The 17990-nt window shown below is 35.4% G+C and overlaps 1 protein-coding gene and 1 long non-coding RNA gene across 16 annotated transcripts in view; both read left to right on the forward strand.

Moving 5' to 3' along the window:
* LOC141403343 (uncharacterized) overlaps positions 1-17990 on the forward strand; it is a 564369-nt gene that overhangs the window by 501100 nt on the left and 45279 nt on the right. The gene's annotated exons all lie outside the window — the stretch shown is intronic.
* Positions 3614-4160, forward strand: LOC141403345 (uncharacterized). Its single transcript, XR_012412774.1, has 3 exons — positions 3614-3877; positions 3952-4011; positions 4074-4160. It is a non-coding gene; the product is annotated as an uncharacterized lncRNA (long non-coding RNA).

Consider the following 17990-nt stretch of genomic DNA (forward strand, 5'->3'; position numbering starts at 1 on the left):
AACATAGACCTGTACTGACTGATTTCTGGGGAAAATTTTGTAGCCCCAAAGAAGATTAAATACCAATTTTCAGCCATTTCAGTAAAATAATGTGGCAAAACCTTCAAAATACCGAAAATCGGGAGGTACCGTTTTATGGGGGAAATTTAGTGATATGTCTAGCATCGCAGGTTGCAACAGATTATCCTGGCGGTTCCTATTGCAATGGAATTTTTTCTAAAAAAAAACATTCCGCAAGGGACCAATTTTGATGAAAAGGATATATTTTTTATATCCTCAGTCTTTAGGCTAAAGAGGGTATATACTATGGTTATGACTTTTTTACAACCTCTTATCCCTGTATGATATTTTGATGAGTTTTTACCTAACATTACATAAAATCTTAATTTTAAAGTGATTCGATAAAAAACCAGTAGGAAAAGACCAAAGTCGGGCGGGGCCGACTATGTAATACCCTACACCAGTCGAAATATGTAAACATGGACTTATCTTAACAATTTTAAGTGGCGAAATTTCGTGGCCACTGGAAACCACATATGTAAAATTTCAGCTAGTTCAAGCAAAAAATGTGGCTAAGATCCCTAAAATACCTTAAATCGGGAGGTATCGTTATATGGGGACTATACCGAACCGTGGACCTATCTTGACAATTTTTAGTGGAGCAATTTCGCGGCCACTGAGAACCTCAAATGTAAAATTTCAGCTAGTTTGGGCAAAAAATGTGGCTAAGATCCATAAAATACCTTAAATCGGGAGGTATCGTTATATGGGGACTATACCGAACCGTGGACCTATCTTGACAATTTTTAGTGGAGCAATTTCGCGGCCATTGGGAACCTCAAATGTAAAATTTCAGCTGGTTTGGGCAACAAATGCGGCTAAGATCCTTAAAATACCTTAAATCGGGAGGTACCGTTATATGGGGGCTATACCAAAACTTGGACCGATATAGCCCATCTTCGAACTTGATCTTCCGACGGCTAAAAAAATTTTATTCCCCAATTTTCAGCGAAATCGGTCAACAAATGCGACCTGTATGTTGCGAACGGACGGACGGACGGACATGCATAAATCGACTCAGAAAGTGATTCTATGTATATCCCTAGAAAGAACTATGGGTCTATCTCGCTTCCTTTTGTATGTTACATACAAATGCACTAACACATAATACCCCTTACCACATAGTGGTGTAGGGTATAAAAAGCTTCCGCACAAAAAGCTTTTAAAGTTTTTATTTTTCAGAACTTTTGAAATTTTTTCGAAGTCACTGTAAGCAGATATTTAACTGAAACAAGCTATAGGGGCGCAAGGCATAACCGTGTTTCTCACTAATTTTATCATTGTATTATTACATATATATCATTGTATATTATATAACTTTATTTCATATATTATAAAAAACAAAAGTGGTTTTTGCGGGACCTTTTCCTATATTCAAATGGAATAAAAGCTATTTTAGTCATTAATAGGCAAAAGGTCATTCATTCGTGAAACAGGAAATAATTTTTTGAAAAAAAAAAATCATTGCATAGTATTTTTTTTTTTTAAATTTGTTTTTGCGGAAACTTTTTTTATAATAAAATGGAATGAATGTTATTTCATGCATTTATAGGCAAAAAAAAGTCAAAAAGTCATAACCCCCATATATACAATTTGAATCGATAATCGAAACCCGTTTCAGACAATTTGGTGTTGATTTACCCAAATCCATCCGTCCATTTGTCTGTCTGACTGATTGGTGCGCATGATAACTCTCGAACGGATCAACCGATTCGAACTAATTTTTGCACTTCGTAATATTTTGCCCAACCTTTAAGTTCGGATACCTCCCCTCAAAATTTGTCTGTAAAATGGCGTGAACGATAACTTTCGTAGGGAACAATAGATTTCATGTGATGGGGTAATCGGTCCCCTCCTTCGTGTACCTTCCTCTCACCTAAAATTTGGAAAAAGAAAAGTTTAAGAGCTCCTCTCGGTTCGTTTTGAAATTTTTTCAGCAGGTTTTCCTTGCGGTCCCCTTTACGGCGGTACAATTTTTTTCTGGGACAAGTCCATACTTCCTCGCCAAAAGCTCCACAAAAGCACGCCGGCACCAACTAAACTGGGTAGTACGTAAGATAACCGTCGAATGGAGAAACCGTTTGCTGCATACGTTGTGCATCGTATTATTTCTTACTGACTCGTATTATGTCAGAATATTGACTACATCGGACCACTCCTTCGGGTACCTTCCATAAAAAGTTTGGAAAGAGTGCAGTTTAAGGACTTGGCTGGGATCGTTTCTAAATTTTTGGCAACATGTTGTGTATGCTGTCCTAGTTACCACGGCTCAGTTTTTTTAGAGGGGGGGGGGGGGGGTGGGGGGTTGTCAAGTCCATACTTCCTGAGAAACTCAAAAAACCTTCTTTTTAGTGCCGATCTCTGTCGGCACAGCTGACTGATAGTTTCTGACTTGTTTAACAGCGAGTAGTCATTGTAATCATGTATAGACTGTATTTTTTAAAAATGTTTTCTTCGGATTTTCTAGTGATTTTGTCGAAATCCTCTGCAGTTTTGTTTTACATCTCTGACAAATGCACCCTCAATTGCATTGCCAACGACACATTTATCCCCACACACAGTGAAATGTTGGTTGGACAAAAAAAATACATTTGCCGGTGTTATTTTGTAATTACAGTAGCGGCATCTACAATTTTATTTTATTTAAATAAATACATTATTTTATACTCGCATACTTTTTTGTCCTTAGAATTACCTTCACATTCAACTGAAATATTAGCAGCATTGTATACGCATGTGTGTGTGTGTGTGTGTGCGTGACAGATGCCAAGCATATGCGACCTAACTGACTCTTGTAGATGTTGACTACAATAAAAGATATAACAGTAAAATGAGCTCTTTTGTGTGTGTCCTCTCTTGTGTGTGTGTGTGTCCTCTCTAAAAACGTTGGTATCTCAATTAACCTTCTCGGCAGTCAATAAAAAAGAGATTCCTCAACAGGCTGGCTCTTTGTTTGGATCATCAGCGGTTGCTAGAACCTTAGCATAGATCGCTTGAATAAATTGCGTTTAAATCTTAAAAATCTCATCCTTGATCCTATATCCATTATCAGTTCTCTTCTTAACTGTGTTACAAACAAATGCACAACTTAACACTATGCACCCCGTTTCATGTAGTGAGTGGTACAAAGTGTAAACCAGAGAGAAAAAAATATTTGTTAATTTATAGCTATCTGCAAATGAATTACGTCTGAATTTTTTTTAATTGTTGTGAAGTTTTTTTGCCACTGCAACGCTACTGTAACATTTTATGCTGGTGAGTGTTAACAGACATGACTTGTGGCCAGTTTATTTTAACTATACGCATTCCTATGGAACATCCGGCATTTGCCACTCCTCTCCGAGTGTCAAGAGATTAACATCTATATATGCTGTTGTGGTCAAAAAATAAGCAATGACCATAAAGTGATTTAAGAATGTTAATTTATTTTCCAATTGTTTGATTGACTCTATAGTGGATTATAAAGTCACAGCGACAGGGAATGACACAAAGTTCAGGAAATACACATACATGTAAAACGATTATTGTGTCTACAGACTTACAAACCACCCAATAGAAAATCAAGTCATCGACGACATTTTCGTCGACGATTCGTTGACGAAATTACCGAAATTGTCATGCACGACGCGATGCATGACCATGTCTTGCAAAGTGTCGTGCCAAAAAACTCAAAAATTTTTAAAAAGCCTGCTATGAAATGTTTGTTCACATATTGATTCAAATATACAATATTCATTTTGGAATAATTGTAAGATAAAAAAATCATCAAATTCTGAAATCACGTCAACACTAAACAGTGTGCTTTAACTAAAGAGCGGTGAGTGAGAAAAATTATATTAAGGAACTTTAAAAATAATTTAAGTTATTCATTTAATACATATGTATATGTAGTGAAGTCATTGAAAATTCCGAAAATCCCAGCGTTTTTTAAAGATGCGGCAGTAATATATGGTAAGATTATAGATTATTTTAGTGGTTATTGTCAGCATCCATTCATAATGTTTTCTTTTTAGAGAATCCATATATAAAGGAGGTCACCCCTCCATAGGTTGTGATGAGAAATTGAGGCGCGGATAAATTCAAAAATAGGTGGATCGGAGAATATTCAGGAACGACTCATTATTAATATAAGATAACATTTATAAAATGTTGTATTTTTAATATAAAAATAAAAATTTGACACACGACAACAAAATGAAATTGTCTTTAGTAGGGTCGTTAACGACAAATAGCAAGACATTGTCTGTAAAGCTGTCGTCAACGAAATAATGGGTTTGTGGTCTTCGAAGTCGTCGTCGACGACAGCTTCGCTTACCTTGTCGCCCAAGTTGTCGTGCATGAATACTGGGACACTTGTGTGAAAAAGTCGTAAACGATCCCAAAGGGCTGTCTGCAAGGAGTCGTGAACGAATTGGAAATGTCGTGTACGATTCATCAATGTTGTCTTAAAGACACTTTCTATTGGGCACATATCATGTACGTATGTGTGTGTGTGTTTCCCACTGATAATTTATATTTCCCATAGGCATACTTGTGTCGCTACTTAAATTTTAAAATCATAACAACAATAAAAACATAAATAAATCTCTCTTCTTTGGCGGATTTTTTAGTGTTATTTTATTTTATTTTTTTTATTTTTGCAAAAAAAATTATATTTTTTGATCACTAGTTTTTGGCTCCAAAAACTCTCCGCTATTTGCCATTTATGTTTAGAATGTAAATTAAAACAAAATTATAGCCTCACTTCAGGCGCACTTCAATGCCCAGCCTAAACGTAAATCTTGCCAAAATACCAGCAATACTAAAAAACTACAACTGCATTCATTTGTAATTCATGGCGCGAGTGACAAAAATTACACATACATACATATGTACGTACAAACCTTACAAGGAAGTCATTGGCGATTGCTACTTTTAAATGTCATTTTTATGTCCGTTCAACAAGAAAAGTGTTGGAATTGCCTGCCATCTGTAATAAAAAATTGGTCATAATAAAACAAAACGTACTTCTCGCCAAGAAATATAAGACTTATTTTGATGTTGTAATTTTTTTTTTTTTGGTTATTTATTCAAGTCAAGTGAGTGTTGCGCTTTTTTCAGTGGAACCGAATCAAATTCGATTTCGGTTCAATGATGTAGTAAAATCTTTTAAAATAGCGAAAATCGAGAGGTACCGTGCTATGGCGGCTATATCACAACGTGGACCTATATCCACAATTCTCTGAATAAATATTTTATTTTCTTAACAAAGACTAAATACCAAATTTCAGCGATTACTGTCAAATAATGAAAGTAAAATCTTATATAGGGTGCTATATGTAAACAGACACCAATACCGAAAATTCTAAATGACACCCCCAATGGAGACTGAACAACAATTTTTAGACATTTCGTTAAATAACATGGCTAAAACTTTCAAAAACCTAGAATAGGAAGATACCCTTTTATGGGGGGACATATAAAAAGGTGAACATATACAGGCAGTTTTGAGGGGGAAGCCATTTCGTTAAGATAATGTGGATAATACCTTGATATTGAGTCTATAACTTTTCAACGTGGACCTATACTGACAAATTTATTTAAGGAAAGTTTTCTAGCCACAAAGAAGACAAAATGCCAAATTTTAACCATTTCAGTAAGGTACTGTGGCGCAAACTTTCAAAGTAGTAAAAATCGGCAGGTACCGTTCTATGGAGGCTATATGTTAACATAGACCAATACCGAAATTTCTCCTAAATTACCCTAACAAGGACTAAATATTACATTTTAGCCATTTCAGAAAGATAATGAGACTAAAACCTTCAAAACACCGAAAATCGGAAGGTACAGTTCTATGGGGGCTATATAAAACCGTGGACCTATGCCGACAATTCTCTGAAGCAGTTATCGGCATACCGAATACTAAATACCAAATTTTATATAAATTTTTCTATAGACCCTTTCTGAATGAAGGGGTGCATCTATAGACCCCTTCTGAATTAAAGGGTGCTTCTATAGACCTTTCTGAATGAAAGGGTGCGTCTATAGACCCTTTCTGAATGAAGGGGTGCTTCTAGAGACAATTTCCGAATGAAAGGGTTCTTCTGTAGACCCTTTCTGAATGAAAGGTTTCTTCTATAGACCCTTTCTGAATGAAAGGGTGTTTCTATAGACCCTTTCTGAATAAAAGGATGCTTCTATAGACCCTTTCTGAATGAAAGTGTGCTTCTATAGACCCTTTCTGAATGATAGGGTGCTTCTATAGACCCTTTCTGAATGAAAGGGTGCTTCTATAGACCCTTTCTGAATGAAAGGGTGCTTCTATAGACCATTCTGAATGAAAGGGTGCATCTATAGACCCTTTCTAAATTAAAGGGTGCTTCTATAGTCCCTTTCTGAATTAAAGGGTGCTTCTATAGTCCCTTTCTGAATTAAAGGGTGCTTCTATAGTCCCTTTCTGAAAGACATGGTGCTTCTATAGACCCTTTCTGAAAGAAAGGCTGCCTCTATAGACCCTTTTTGAGTAAAAGCGTGCTTCTATAGACCCTTTCTGAATAAAAGGGTGCTTCTATAGACCCTTTCTGAATGAAAGGGTGCTTCTATAGACCCTTTTTGAATTAAAGGGTGCAGCTGTAGACCCTTTTTGAATTAAAGGGTGCATCTGTAGACCCTTTCTGAATAAAAGGCTGCTTCTATAGACCCTTCCTGAAAAATTAGTGCTTTTATGGACACTTCCTGCATTATCTGTTCACGCACGGCTTATGTTTTTTGCGCAACGGCCGATTTTCGGCCTCCCTCAAGTTTTTGTTAATGAAATGTAAGCCAACGTTATTCCAAAGGATTTGCCTTAGCCGAAAATGTCGATGTTCTGATCAGAGATAGGACCGCAAACCTTCTGAATGCAAGGTCACTGCACCATGATGGCTCACCCACAAAAGTTCAAAAATTTTCGCTGAAATGGTGCGAAGGGAATGGCCGAAGTGGTCGAAATTTGTAATGTGTAATATTTCTTCCAGTCATTCATAGATCAGGTTTGAATATAGTCTCCTTGGGGTACTTGCCATACATAATTTGGAAATTGTTAAAGCAATTTAGGGACATGTCTCTGATCGTTTTAACTCTTTTTTAGTTCTTCAATTCGTTAGAAACCTCCAATAAAGGCTTTCTGTTCTCATAGCTCTGGTAGATTCGGCCACTGTTGTTTGGAGATTTATCATTTTTTCCAATAGGTATTTGAGCATTTCAGAGTTTTGGCTAGTCATTTAAAGCTACAGAGTGAGAGTTCTTCGAAATCTACAGCGCGAAATAATTGACTACTGAACTGACGATCAGCACATGGGTAAGGAGAAATGTATGAACAAACTTTACGCATTCTGATCCGAATTTTAGACATCAGATAAAACGCAAAAAGAACTACACCATTTCCACATGTAATTCGAATAATTTCAGTTGTAATTCGAAAGATTTCACTTGTAATTTGAGAATTTCAATTGAATTTCGAATTATTTCATTTGTAATTTGAGAATTCCATTTGAAATTCGAATTATTTCATTTTTAATTCGAATTTTTTTAATTTGAATTTTTTTTTTTCATTTGAAATTCCAAATGAAAAACTTCGATTTACAAATATAAAAATTCAAATTACAAATAGAAAAATTCGAATTACAAATGAAATACAGTTAGGCAAGAAAAGTATTGCAAAAACCAAAATTGTAGAAAATTTCATATTAATTGTTCGTTTATGGCGACAAATTATGTAAAAACTATACGGGTTTTTGTGCAAATATCTTGCTATAGGTACTTACAATAATATTCCGTCAAAATATGCAAAGGTTATTTGCGATTTATAACAAATACGGTCAAAAATAAGAATTAACTACTATTTGGGGGTGACAATAAAAGTATTGCAAAAATTATCAAATCGATGGTTTCTTCGAGAATTGCCAAAGGTATGTTCCTTAATGAGTTGTCTATCCACTTTGGACATTCATTAGAGCATTAATGACCTTAGTTAAACCAAAAATTAAGGCTGGGTATGTTCCACTCTAAGGATACTGGTTCCCCAATTTTTAGTAAATCTTGATCCTTCGTTGGAGGACGTTTTTGGAGTTTTTTGTTAAATTGGACCCAAAAATTTTATGAGGGTTGATATCAGGATGTTGGCCCGATGTATTTAAGAGTTTTGTGTTGTTGTATTACATCGGCAATTTACACAAATAAGATTACCATGTCATTATCTGGTCTTTAGAATGGTAGTAGTTGACTTTGTTTGAGCTTTCGGGATCGATTTTTCTGACTTTCAGACTAATGCTTATACAAATTTCTTAATGATGTCAGTGGGGATGTCTTCCCAATCATTATTATATCCGTGAACCCAATTTCGCATACTATTTTCCATGGTAAAGAATATAGTACCCAAATATTCGGTATTTAAGCTTCTCCAGTAGCGGTTTAATTTCCATATTTGATGGGTTTTATTGAATTTGGCGCAATTTTTTGGATTTATTATGATAGCAGAGGATAATATCTATCCACTTAGTAAAAATTAAATCATATCAATACCATTTAGAGACGAAATAGTGCTCTGTCGTAGGTCGTTTCAAAATACTACACTGGTGTCAATTTTTTCCATATACTTTCCAAAGGTATTTCGATGTTCTCAAAGCCAAAATCGGACTGTTTTGCATTGTTCCATTATCCTACAATACATATTGAGTCAAATATTCATTCTTGGCATACTTGCCTGTGGCCGATTCGTCATTGTTTATTGTTAATATGGTCCCATGCGTTTTTTACCTGCCTGATGACCCTCCATGACCGCATTTTTTATCACTGAACTTTATTACATTCAATACTGTTAGTCTATTATTAGCCGCATAAGTCATAAAAATGCATAATGACCGCAAAAATTTGCAAAAATTTTGTAGTTTTATGGTACTGATTTTCCCGTTGCAATACTTTTATTGTCACCCCCAAGTAGTAGTTAATTCTTATTTTTGACCGTATTTGTTATAAATCGCAAATAACCTTTGCATATTTTGATGGAATATTATTGTAAGGACCTATACCAAGAGATTTGCACAAAAACCCGTATAGTTTTTACATAATTTGTTGCCATAAACGAACAATTAATATGAAATTTTCTACAATTTTGGTTTTTGCAATACTTTTCTTGCCTAACTGTAATTCGAATTACAAATGAAAAACTTAGATTTACAAATAGAAAAATTCAAATTACAAATAGAAAAATTCAAATTACAAATGAAATAATTCGAAATTCAAATGGAATTCTCAAATTACAAGTGAAATGTTTCGAATTTCCAATGAAATAATCAAATTACAACTGAAATTCTTCGAATTACATGTGAAAATAGTGTAGAATAGCACGAGAGTGCAATGGAGATGCTTAGGATCTGCTTCAACCTTACAAAAAGGAGCACACTGCTTTCTGCGAAGTGGCGGAGACACGAATGAGGTTGAAGCTAAACTGCATGTCGTTTCTTCATAGAATGGATCTGCTGTAATTTTACAAAAGGGATTTCACTGCTCTCAGCGAAGTGGCGGTAGACACGAGTAAGGGAAAGATAAACTTCATGTCGTCTCTCCAGCCGTCTCTTTTACCATTGCTGAAGGCTGCTTTCAATTGATCATAATTGCTTGTCAAATCCTGCACAAAAAATTGCTCCATTTTTTGTTATTTAGTTGACACATGAAGCTCATCATCCATAACAAGGCAAAGAAAGCTATCCATCACGACTGTTGAACTTGGGTATGGGGTAACTTTTCACTTCGAACATTTACTGCAGTCGAAAGCAACGCCTTTCGTTATGCCGGTATTTACACTTGTTTTATAGGCAACAATCGTCACAATTAATCCCCAGAGGTTAAACTCATCTGACACATTCTGAAAACCTTCGGCAGTCAACTTAATTTCTTTAGATTATTTCTTGTATACCACGGCCTGATATGCAAAGCTTTCTAGGTCAAAAATTTCTATTTCTAAATTAGTTCAACTTATGAGAACTTATATAAAAGATTTCTCATAAATGTTATTGGTTACCCGACCAACATACTCTGTAATATAGAACCGATTCCCTATATCAACTTGTTTTTGGCTTTGGGTAACAGATTCGTTTGTTCGTTCGTTTGTTTGCTGATGAGACACTTGTGTTGCCAAAACTCAAAATCAAAAAAAAAAAAAAAACAAAAAAATATGGCAATAATCTCGTTTATATTTATGAACCGTACGACGAACGTCAACGATGTCACCTCTTCTATTTTTTGTGTATCGTAATGTTTTGCAACTGAATATAAATATTTTGGTTCTCTATTTTTGGGGCATAAAGACAAATATTATGATTATTTGTTGCTGCACTTCGAATTTGTCCACTCATGCTGAACATGGAATTTTTTCACACTACCGTGAAATGCATTTATTTTTATATTTTGTCCATATGCCGTGGTAACTAAGCTGGGTAAATAGATTTACTAGAAACTTTTGGGATGGGATAAACGTGTGTAATAGCGTGTAAGAGAGAGAGAGAGAGGGAAAACTGTAAAATATATAATGATTGATGAACTGTATAAAATACCTTTTAATTATACGTACCTAGTTTGTATAATAATAAATGTTTTAGTTTTTCGACCTTTTTATTGTTAATAAAAGAAGTGTTTTTCGAGCTTGAGGTCTTAAGTTCAAAAAACACTTCGTTTATAAATACAAAATGTTTATATATTCGGATTACTGTGAATATATTCCAAAGAAGACAAAACAAGTAAAAAAGTGTCAGTCGGCTTTGCCGACAGAGGTATACCCTCAGCCAATGAGAATTGAAACTTTCATCTACGGTCAGATAGAATGTATTAATCGTCTCTTCAAAATTTTGTGGCCCTTTTTCAACATTTGAACTTGCCGACAAAAATGTGGATTAGGAATTAACACAAATGTTGAACTTTTGTGGGGAAGGTACCCTTAGGTAGGACCGATATGGGCCATTTTAGAAGTTAAACTAAATTTTGGCAAAATATTAGGAGATCCAAAGTTTGGACCAAATTGGTTGCACCATTCAAGTGATATCGTCCTAACATTTTAGTGACATTTTATAAATCTTGGGGAGAAGTACCGGAAGTTAGGGACAGGTATTGCCCCATGAAACTAAGTTTGGATAAAATATGACGAAGACCAAATGTTGCACCAAATCGGTAGAACAGTTCGAGAGCCACATATGGTGACATAGGGCTTTCTACACCTTTCGCGATGTTTTGCCAAGAAATATGGACCTGCTCCTGAAAAAACTTTTACCGTCGTAAGGGAGGTAGCGAATGAAAATCACTTCAATAAAAATCAAAGTGATTCGGCAGCAGGTCTTAAAGTGAACTTATCCGAAATTTTGTGTGGGAGGTACCCAAGGGGGGCACAAATATAGTCCACATTCGAACCTGATCTATATCTGGTAGATATATAAGGATGTGCAGAGTATGGATTACATCAATCACTCCCTTCAAGAGTTATCGTGCGCATATTTTTTTTCGAAGATTTTTGAATTTTTGTGAGGGAGGTACCTGAAGGAGTGGACCGACATGGTTTATCTTCGAACTTAAACTATGTTTGGACAAAATATTACGAAGGCCAAATTTTGGACCAAATTGCCAGATCCGTTCGAGATTTATCTTGCGCTCCAACCACTACACACGGTGTCATAGGGGTTTTTGCACCTTTCAGGCGATTTTCTCTGGAAGTATGGACTTGCCCCTTATGAAACTTGTACCGTCGTATGGGGGACAGCGAATACAAGTTGCTACAACAAAAATCAAATCGATTCGAAAGCAGGTCCTAAACTGAACTTTTCCGAAGTTTTGTGTGGGAGGTACCAGAAGGAGCGGACCGATTGAGTCCATATTTAAACTTCATCTAAGTCTGGTAGAACTTTCACGATGTACAAAGTGTGGGCCAAATCGGTTACTCCCTTCAAGAGTTATCGTGCGCACAAATTTTCCGAACATTTTCGAACTTTTGTGGGGGAGGTACTGGAAGGAGTGGACCGATATAACCCATCTTCGAACTTAAACTAAGTTTGGGCAAAATATTACGAAAACCAAATTTTGAACCGAATCCGTTGCTCCGTTCGTGAGTTATCGTGCGCACCAGCCAGACAGACAGACGGACAGACAGACAGACGGACATGGCTAAATCAACTCCAAATTGTCTGAAACACATTTCGTCCAAACATACTTGGGGTCTAAAACCATTATTTCGATGAGGCACATTTTGCCCGTATGAAAGTGTATATGAGGAAAAGTCAAAATTTTTTAGTTTCCATGAAGCCAAGGTTTGCACTATTATAATACGCGAACTATTGTAGTTTACGAGTAACTATGACTATTGCTGGATTATTTTAGATGTTTTTGTACAAAGCTCAAAAATTTAGCAAAAAAATTTAATTTACGTGGTAGTTACGACCGCGTAAAGGAAAAACATAGGTAAAAACACGTTGAAGCAAAACAGGTTTTTTACATTGCTATTCGATTTCTGATTAAACCATTCAAATGACGGACATCTGTCCAAAGTAAAAGTAGGAGAATACAAAATGAAGATTACACTTCTAATGTATCACTTTCCAAAATTTCCACTGCATCCACCTTTTATGGATGCTGACATTTTGAAGCCGGATTTCAGGTGTTTTTTTGTATTTTTTATGTAACTGGGACGCGCATTCGGATATTTCGAAAAACCAATTATAAGATTAAAGAACTCGCGATTTCGCATAATCTGATATGTATATTGAGTATGTAGCCCACACAGCAGCAGAGTAATCTACTGGCAAAGGCCAAAATTTAGTGTGATATTTTTTCTAAAAAACCTATTTTTTGGGTACAGTATTTACAATATCGTTTTGAGTGTGCTGGTACCCCGCGATATTTTAGTTTTTCGACGATCCGGATCATATGAATCACAGATCATAAAAATCCATCTACTAGAACGGCGAAAATGGCTACTGCAAAAATTGAAAAATTTGCGAAAAATGTTTTTCAAAATATCGCTGACTAATTCGCGTTTTATGTGGATCGTTTCCATTTCAATGAAGAAAGTGAATCATCACTCGCGTTTGTGCGAAAACAGCGGTTTGAAAAATTTAGTGGCGTGGGAGCTGTATCCGATTTATCCAAAAAATACTGTGTGATGCTACATCCACGGTTCTTGATGGATTTTATTGAAATATGTTTAGATCGATGTATTTTTTCACGGTTGATAGTGAAATATAAGCGTTATACAGTTTGTTGCACACTAAACTGCAGACGATGCTACATCTTAGCGGCCAAAGTAAATCCTGGCAAATGTGTACAAATTAAAAGAGAAGAATTCGCTGTATTGGTAAACAGCATGCGCATCAAGTGATTTTGAGGATTTCGCGATTTACACGCATTTCAAAATGATCATTACCCGATACAATTTTATTTCAAGATTATACCCCATTTAAAGGAACCCAACATTTATTTGAAAGATATCCATATCTTCTGCTAGATGTTAGCGTGTTTTCGAGAAGTGATAAGAATAAAAAATGTGATTTATTGCGTGAAATTTAACTAAAATAGAAGGAAAACTCCGACCTATTTTTCTTACATTTTGTTCAACTAACTCACAAAATAAATTTTAATAATTATTTTCTCTTACAAAAATTTTATAAATTTCCTCAATATATTTTTTTGTTTTCGCTATAATATGAAAACCACTTAACGGATTTGTATAGTTTTGGTTTCATTTGAATCTTCGCGATGTATAGATTACGTACATATTTTTTATATATTTTTCAGAGCCATAAGCAGGTTGAATTTTATTAAAACAAGTTGCAAACTACCAATTGTTTGGAATTCTTTCCTAATTTCCGCGAAAATGCACAACTTTTTCACTAAAGTTATGGGACCTCAGTAAACATATAGTATGTAGGGAGCCCCTAATTAAGAGAGTTTCTCAATATAATGATTAGAGTCTTTTAAAGATTTTTTTCTTTTTATCAGAATTGAAACCGCCATAACTTTTGCGCGCAACAACCAAAATTAGTATCACGAACAGATTTAAGAATGGCATTTTTTTCCCAATCTATGTAGCAAAAATCTTTCATGTAGCTTAAAAAAAAAATTTTAATTTTTTTTTTATGGAAAACTAAAAAATTTTGTCTTTTCTTCATATACCCTCGTTAGCATAAATGCTGAGGGTATAAAAAGAAAACTGCAATTGCACCCAATTCAAAGAAATGTATCGCGTTTCAGTACTACTTTAACAACAAACAACGAATCAATCGGCGTTGGCGACAGCTATGACTGTAAAAAAACATGTAAACTTTCGCTAGGGCCGAACTTTTTTACCCAACGTACTCTGAACATATATGGAATAGATAATTTTCTTTATGTTGCGAGTGTACCACTGCGAACACCAAATTATCGGTTGTATCTTTATATGGGGCCAAAGAACCTCAAATGTCTATTTACAGCTAGTTCGTATGAAAATTGTAGCTAAAACCCTCAAAGTACCGTTATGTGGGGGCTACACCAAAACATGGACCTATATTGACAATTAGTAGTGGAGAAGTGTTAACTTGTGCCTACATTGACAATTTTTAATGGACCACTGGGAAGCTGAAATATTAAATTACCGGTAGTTTGGGGAAAAAACTAGCTAAATTTCTTAAAATACCAGAAATCGGGAGGTGCCGTTATATTGGGGCTATAGCAAAATGTGGGCTGATATAGCCCATCTTCGAACTTGGCCTGCATGTGAAAAAAAGACACACGAATGTATTCCACTTCGACTTCGAATTTTATCCTCATCAAGTATGTACAATTCTTACAAACTTAGGGGTCGATTATAGATAGCAATTATCGTTGAGTAGAGTTGTCTGTTGTCAAAATTACTTTATGTATGGCAACCTTCAACTAAAGTTGCGAATCTCAGTTGACGAACCGGCTATTTTTCAGCAACCAGTTATTTTCAGTTGCAGTGAATATTTTCGAAGAAACAAGAAGTAAAATTGAAAGGAAAAAACATTTTCTTTGCAATTGTTGATTCTTTGCATAATTAATTAATTTTTTGTATCAAAAATATGGTGAAAATAACGACAAAACAACAGTTTGAAATATTAATTGATAAATATAGTGCAAATCCAATGAGCAAATGTGTTCCATCTATACAGCCGACAACACCAGGGAATTTCTTTTTTGAATAAAAATTATTTTTATTTTTTTTCCTCCTCCGTCAACTTTTTTGGCACAATTTGTCCTCTATCAAGTAGACAGCTTCCTTCAATACGTTCGACAATGTAGATTGAACCATGCAATTGTAATCATTGCCATGGGACTTTTGGAAACTTCCCTCCGCAAAAAATCTCAACGCAGCGCACAGTTTTAAAAGTAATCCTTTAACGTTTCCACAATGTTAACCACGGCATCCTTTTCAATCGAAAATACGCCTTAATAATAAAATAATTTAATGATTACACAGTTCTTCCAACATGGGCTTCAACTTACAGTGCAGACGGCAATTCCAATGGATTCGACTTGTCCCCCAAATTTCTTGAAATAGATGTCATGTCCTGTACATTTTCTTCATCATCAAAAACTAATTCCATTGAACTTATCATTGTAAAATTGTTTGTGTTTGCGAATTGTTCCTTTTGCATTAATATAGAGTTCACAAGTTTGAAAAAAAACACTGATCGATAACACGTTTATCGACAACCCACTTGGGTTGACATCAATAATACAACATTTCATCTCAGTTGTGCTGGCAATTGACAACGCAACTCAAGTTTAGTGGCAATGCATAATCGACCCCTTAATGTACCTTCACACGTGCAGGTTCTGGCCCAAAGCTATGGTTAATGGCGAAAACTGCCACATTATGGTACATGCTAATACCAGGCATTCTCAAGCCGTTAGACACATTTCCAGCATAAATCTTTGTAATTTCGTATTAATCAACGGCTAAACTTAATCCCTTTTGTGTGTCTCTATTTAAATTCACTTCAAATGCATTTTTATTTACCTGAAAGCGGGGAGTCAATTCCACTATGCAACTATTTATACCCTACACCACTATGTGGTAAGGGGTATTATGTTTTAGTGCATTTGTATGTAACATACAAAAGGAAGCGAGATAGACCCATAGTTCCTTCTAGGGATATACATAGAATCACTTTCTGAGTCGATTTATGCATGTCCGTCCGTCCGTCCGTCCGTCCGTTCGCAACATACAGGTCGCATTTGTTGACCGATTTCGCTGAAAATTGGGGAATACCATTTTTTTAGCCGTCGGAAGATCAAGTTCGAAGATGGGCTATATCGGTCCAAGTTTTGATATAGCCCCCATATATATTTTCGGCCGATTTCACGTATTTTCTGTAACACACACGCTATATATGTCCGATTTCGATAAAATTTGGAATGTGTGACTGAATTTGGTATAGAAATATGTGTGCCAAATTATATAGAAATCGGTTCAGATTTGGATATAGCTACCATATATATTTTCGGCCGATTTCACGTATTTTCTGTACCAAACACGCTATATATTTCCGATTTCGATGAAATTTGGAATGTGTAACTGAATTCAGTCTAGAAATAAATGTGCCAAATTATATCGAAATCGGTTCAGATTTGGATATAGCACCCATATATATGTTCGCCCGATTTCACGTATGCGATGTACCAATCACGCTATATACGTCCGATTTTAATGAAATTTGGAATGTTTGACTGAATTTGGTATAGAAATAAGTGTGCCAAATTATATAGAAATCGGTTCAGATTTCGATATAGCTCCCATACATATTTTCGGCCGATTTCACGTATTTTCTGTACCAAACACGCTATATATTTCCGATTTCGATGAAATTTGGAATGTGTGACTGAATTCAGACTAGAAATAAATGTGCCAAATTATATCGAAATCGGTTCAGATTTGGATATAGCACCCATATATATTTTCGGCCGATTTCGCGTATTTGCTGCTCCAAACACGCTATATAAGTCGGATTTCAATGATATTTGGAATGTGTGACTGAATTCGGTCTGGAAATAAATGTGCCAAATTATTTCAAAATCGGTTTAGATCTGGATATAGCTCCGATTTATATTTTACATATTCACAGTGGTGTAGGGTATCATATAGTCGGCCCCGCCCGACTTTGATCCTTTCCTTACTGGTTTTTGTTTCGTTTTTTTTTTCTTTTTTTGCCTATCGAAGGTGTATTTATTTTATGCATCGATTCGATTTACCTTTGAGTCGCTCAATTCATCCTTGTTTATCTGTTAAAGTACACAAAAAATTATGTACATTGTACATACATACACACATTCTCTGACATCCTCTTGGTACCATTCACATCCCCAGTTGATGTTTGTCGTCTTCGTTTTCTGTGCCGTTCGTTGATGGTATTTTTATTTACCTTCATGACTTTGTTTCACAGGGCTTTTGTTTACAATTTTGTTTTATAACTTTATTTCCATTTGGGTTTCCTGTGAGAATATGGCCTGGAATTTGTTTGTATGTGATGTGTGTGTGTGTGTCTGTTTTATATTACAGCGATTATTGTAAAAAATTTTCTTGATCGAAAATTATGATTGCTGTCGTAATGTATAACGTTTGTGCAGGGAATTATTTGTGGGATATAGGTTTACAACACAATTGGGGCAAAACAACACCCCCTTCACCACTCTTTCCCTTACTCCACACATACCACTAAATACAAAAGCCATGATAGGTGGTGATGCATGTTTTCGATGAACCCTAAAATTGGCTATACAATTTTTTATGTATTTTTATTCACATTATTTTTGTTTTGTAAAAAAAATACTTTGCTTTATTTCGTCCATTGTGAAATGTTTCACATTTTTTCCTCAAAGTCCATTGAGGGGTACATGGAACAATACGGTGACATGGCGGCGTTCATCCATGA

This window comes from Musca autumnalis, unplaced genomic scaffold, assembly GCF_047663935.1.
Source record: "Musca autumnalis isolate F117 unplaced genomic scaffold, ASM4766393v1 scaffold_4, whole genome shotgun sequence".
Taxonomy (NCBI): domain Eukaryota; kingdom Metazoa; phylum Arthropoda; class Insecta; order Diptera; family Muscidae; genus Musca; species Musca autumnalis.